Raw genomic sequence first — 6,000 nt, 5'->3', positions numbered from 1 at the left:
TCCAAGTTAGGATATTCACCTGGAAAGTAGGAGATATGGATTAAGGCTGTTGCTCTCAATTAAACAGACATCTGAGAAGAGCTATGACAGTGGGACTGCTTAAGTCAAACCCAAGACCCCACCCTCCACCTTCCCTGGATCCAACAGCCAGAAAAGGCTTTTGAGAGCTGGCTAGGGTGCATGGAGTGGGAGGCCCTACTCTCTACCTCACCTTAGAGGCCTGCTCTAAGAATAAAACACCTTTGCAAACGTCTCCAGCATTTCCTGAAACTCCCTAGAACTTGCCAGATTTCCTCAAGGTTTTCTGGGGAATCCCAAGGCTGTTCAAGCCTACAAGTGTGAAATCTTATTTTCCAGTTCTTTGCTCAAATTTAATGAACCATCCCCTGTGTAACCTCCCTTGGAGAACATTTTGAAGCCCCATGTACTTCCCTCCCCCTCCACAGCCAACACAGCCAGCATCTGGCAGGAACCCCAGCATTTATCTTTCCAAACTGGGTTATGAGTACTTGGTTACACTAGTCAGGCACAAGTTACACTGTACCCTGAAGATGAAGGTAAAAAAGCCAACAAGAGAAGAGAGAGGTACAATAAGGGCATCTATCCTGCTGCTTCTTCAGCAAGAAATTGCTAGAGAGCAATTTGGGCCAAACCCAAGCCACTACTCAGGCTGAAGAGACTCTGGGAACCTCCATGAATCTGCCCCTAAAATAATGCTCCATTTCTCCCCTAACTATAACTGACTAATTAAGTGAACTTAGCATATAGCAGGTCTTCGGTGCTGTTGTTATTTTCTGAATTACTGTTTTTTTGGATAAGATATACTTAGGGAAAACACTAGAGATCTCAATTAAGCAGCTGGGTGACTTATAAATATATATTTATGTTTGAAGCCTAAGTGGCCATTGGCTTCCCTACTGTTTTACTTAGCTAACAAAACAACTCTATCAAAGTAAGTATTATTCCAAAACCCAACTTCCTGCACAGAATGCTCCCATGTGCTCCATCAGTCTGCTTCTCTGATGAACTACATCGTTTCTTATAAACTGTCCATGGCCCATAAATTTCCAAGCATAAAGGCTATTACTGTGCTGTGCAAATCTGCTGAGAATTTTATCCTTATAACTTGATTTCATTTGGGTGCAAAGGAGTTTCGTAAGAAAGTTGATCTGCAAACTTCTTTCCCCCATCTTCTGCTTTCGAGCTTATTTTGATAAGTAATACTTATTTGATTCAGACTTGAGGTGGGCTTTGTTTTGACTGATTTCAATTGGACTGCCTCTGCCTCAAACTGGCTTTCTTTAATAAAGGAAAAAACAACTCCTCAAACATTCCTTTCCCCCAAAGGCTTAAAAACAAAATTCACAATAAACAATGGATGAAAATAGAGAAAATTGGGCTTTGGGCCACCTACTAGATAAATATTGCAAATCTACTCTCTTCTGTAATCCAAAGAGAAGACTCCTGCATGTATTCCAGTATCAAAAGCAATAACTGCTTCATAAAAATCCCCTCTCCTTTTTCTGGATTAAGCCACATGGTGGTGGAAAATTGTGGGTTTTGGTTTTTTTTTTTTTTTTGGTTGTTGTCTTTTTGGGGTTTTTTTTGGTGTGTGCATGCAGATGAAAACCTCTTACAAATGTTTTGATCATTTTTAACTCTCATAATTGCCTGTTTATGTTAGGACTCCTGTTGTCACATATAGCAGATAGATCTTCAAAAAATTGTAGTCTCTCTGTCCACCAAGCAGAAAAATGACTAGATTTTGCCATCAGGTGCAGCATGAGACTTGTGTTTTCCCTGGCTTAATTCCAATTTCCATAACAATACAAATTAGACTTGCTCAAGGCTATCGAAGAAGTGGGGGCATGGGGGAGAAGATGAAATAAGCCATAACTCTCATGGCTTTCTTCCTCCAAGCCCCAAAAGCAATCAATCACAAACAATATGGAAAAAAAAATAGTGTGCAGAGGGACATTTTGATATCTTGATTCTGGAGACTTCTTGACTACCTTGTACTAATTTCATTATGCTCAATTTAAGGGCCTTTTTATTGATAGATACCCCAGGAAATATGACTTGGAAACAGCATGCTACCTTGGGATATCACCAACCATTTGACATTGGGGAACTAAAACAAAAACAGATGTATTAGGAAATAAGCAGCTTGAATATATCACTCATAAACCAATTAAAACTTTCTGTAGCAAGTTGACATTTCCCATGAAGCAAGCAATGGGAGTAAACTCAAATCAGTTGGCTGCAAGAGCTACAGAGCAATTCCCAGCCACAGTTTTTTTGGGTTTTTTTACTGCTTTGAAAATGATGTTTGGATTTAAAAAAAGAAAGGTGTGATAAAGAAGCAGTCTCACCTTGTCACTCTCAAACCCAGAATCTGTCTTTTCACCTTCACACTTTCCATTCATCGCTCATTAAACAAACAGTGAGATATTCCTTGTATTGTTCGTGTCTTGGCAGAGAATCTCCATGGCTTCAGGTCCAAATGCACTCCAAAATAAGGCATGAAAATTGTTTCTGTTTGTTTCAGATATTTAGTTAAAAATAGTTTGAGTGTTCTTGAGACTACAGGGGGAAATGAGCAGTTTGAGGAGTTGTTTTCTTATTATAAGCTTCTAAAAATGTCATCCTTTATTCTTTCTTTTTCCCCAGGATACTTTGTTTTAAAATTTTATTTTGCAAAGGCAAGCAAAAACATCTGAGCACATGCTTAACTTTAAGCATTAAAAAGTCAATGGGATTTAAGCATGTGTTTAAAGGCAAACATATGCTTTAGAGCTCTACTGAATAGGAATGGTTTATTGAATCAAGGCTATAGACAGGTTAATAAAATGGGTTAATATACGCAATCTGGAAAGAAAAATTAAACAACGTGTTTCTGGAATATTAGTGTTACAATCATTGTCTCGTTCTAGCTTAATTCCTAAATTACTATTGGATTTGTAATGTCCTTGACACTGTCTCTCTCTCATTTCTTGAAGAAATGCAGATTATTGTAATAGATTATAATCAGCTGGCTAAAGTACAGCTCGAAGCTTATGATTCTATCCAGAGCATTTGGAACAAAACAGTCTTACTTCAAAAGGAGTTTATTCACCAAAATTCATTTTCAAAGAAAATCTGCCAAATCTTTTCCACTGGCACATACCTGTAATTCCCTCTGTATAAATATTCATGTGCTGTGAATAAGAAGTAGAAAACATTGTGTTATTTTTCAATATTTACTCTAGAACTAGTTCCACGAAGGTGCTTATTGTATGACAAAAGATAGGAGTTTACACTCCCATCAAAGTTGCTTCTAAATAGATCATAAAATCCATTGAGAATATTTAAGCCAAGAGTAATAACATGGTGTCATATACTTACACAGTATAATGCAGCAACACTGTGCATTTTGACATCTGCCCAGACAGATGTTTAGAACAAAGTTCCTCAGATTCTTTCTTCTTTTTTTCTTTTCTCTTTTTTAAGTTGGATGGAAAAGAATCTGGGAATCATATTTTATACTGAAGCTACTTAGTACAATTTAACTGTCAACAGATTAATTAATTTAAATGCAGACTTACTGTGGAAGCCAAAATCTCACATAAGCCCTGAACAAAAAAAACAAAGAAAAAAAGAATAGCCTTCTAGCAACATCCTGACCTGAGGACATATATACATTTATACATGAGTAGGATGTAAGATTTACATTTACACAACCTATAGGATTCACACAGAGTAAATGTCTAAAACCCTATGATTTACCCTTCTGCTGTTAGCATCTTTAACACAGGCAAGAGCAGCGCCGACAGTCCACAGATATTTTCCCACTATATTCCTTCAGAAAGACTACATTAATTAGTAGTTACTAATTATTTTGCCCGTAGCAACACTGCTGGTAAATATCAAGGCATATATTTATTTAAAGTAGTTGCAGAGGGATCTCTTTTAATAACTCTACATCTTGTGATTTCTGGGGTTTAGATCCATGTTGAAACATGCACATGACCACATGCTGACTGCCAAATTCGTTGTAATGTAGAGCATGTTTCAGGGATAGTCCTTTAAACATAGTTAGAAGGATTTTTTTGAGGGCTTGCTGGTTGGCTTATTTATTATGAAGATTTGTCAGGCAGCATAGTTAAGTTAATCAGTAACCAGTAAAAGATTTAAGTTCAGAGATATAAATGGGTTGATTTATTGCTCACAAAGGTTTTTGGCTTCTCAACGGGAACTCATGAAAACATGTTCCTATGGTTACTTTGGAAACCGACACTTTTTTATACCCTTCTAATATATAGGAATTTGAGAGAGATACCTATCACTCTCAGGACCTATATGCATTTGATTTTTTGTTTGTTTGTTTTGGTTGGTTGTGGTTTTTTTGTTGTTTTTTGTTGTTGTTGCTTTTTTTTTGTTTAGTTTTTTTACTTTTAAATTTAATTTTTTGTTTTTGCTATGCAAATATGTAAATAACCTAAAGCTTCATTTGTTTTAAAATCTCTGTGCTGACTCCAAGTTTTCCTAACACTGGAGAGTCATATCTCATTTTGTATCCCTGCCTTGTTTATCATTTTTGCAACCTGCACCTAAAATCAATCAGACCACATCATTTTAAAAACAAAGGTGCCACCCAAAGGATACTCGCATGTTGTTGCATTGACATCTTCTCCAGCATGTAAATCCAAAAGAAGAAAATCACAGTGTTAAGTACACTTAAAATTGATTGTAAACTGTCCTGCTGGATTTTTTGTGGGGTCTTTTTGCTCTTTGTTTTTTCCAGGTTTTTTTTGTTTTGTTTTAATCTGACTGAAAATGTTACCCAGCCTCACTGGTGAACATTATGCAAGTTTTTTTTCTTCTAACTGTTGTTATGATCATCTCTATGCTGAGCATGCAGTTTAACTTTGGCTTGGGCTGGCTGGAGTCTGCATTGCACATGATTTTCCAAAAGGCTGATGTGATTGGTCTCCCAGGGTCCAACAGAGGCACAGAAAAGATTTCAAAAGACACTATGGGCTCCATAGCTTTACTGTTGTATTTTAGGGGACAATATTTAGGCACCTGAATTTACACTTGAGTTTTAAGACATTGCCGGCATTTAGGGTCAGGACAGAAACTGGACTATGATCATGCCTAGTGTGTACCACTCAGGTCACCAATATTTCATTATCATCAAGAATCACTCTATTTTTCTCCAAAAAACAACTCCAGAGCCAACTAGACATTTGACCTAAAGTAGTAATCAAACTCCCACTCAGGTTTGTACCAGAAATAAAGGCTGTACATTCCAGTCCCTGCCAAAGCTCCAGTGGAGGTGGAGGTGGGGCTGGATTCAGCCTACAAAACCATTAGCAGTGTCACCCAGCATATTGATTATCAAATAAATGATGGCCACATGTGGCTTGTGAGGCTAAAGGTACTCTCTATCAAGGTGTTCTGATGACATCATCATAAACCCAGAGGGCAAAGTTCAGCTAGTTTATGATGTCACCAGAAGGCTTCTCGGGGTTGTTGCCGTAGTTCATGGTCATAATTTTCTGTAACAGTGGAGCATATGCACCTACATCCCAGCAGGATCCCCATTGGCCTTCTTTTCATGTCTATATTTAGGTAAATATATATTTTCATATCTGTATTTAAATAACCAGAAATAAATAGATTTTTTTTTGCATACGTATATTACATATATTGTGTATGTATTTTTAACATGAATATCAAATTTGCATTTATAGTTTTTATATAATTTGTGTGTGTGTGTATACATAAATGATATAGATGATTTTTGTACATGGATGGAGATATATATGTGCGTGTGTGTGTGTGTGTGTGTATGTGTGTGTGTGTGTGTGTGTGTGTGTATACAGTGTATAACCTATTCTCAACTAGTGTTTACCGGCAAGACATGAGCTAGACTTGTTAGGCCAGTATCCCAAGGTGGAAGAAGCCCAGCAGGAAGGCAGTGGATCTGGCCACCCCCCTGTGGAGCTGGAGCCCATA

This window comes from Sturnus vulgaris, chromosome 3 (assembly GCF_052056855.1).
Source record: "Sturnus vulgaris isolate bStuVul1 chromosome 3, bStuVul1.hap1, whole genome shotgun sequence".
Lineage (NCBI taxonomy): Eukaryota > Metazoa > Chordata > Aves > Passeriformes > Sturnidae > Sturnus > Sturnus vulgaris.
The sequence above is the reverse complement of the archived record's forward strand: the minus strand, read 5'-3'. Positions refer to the sequence as shown.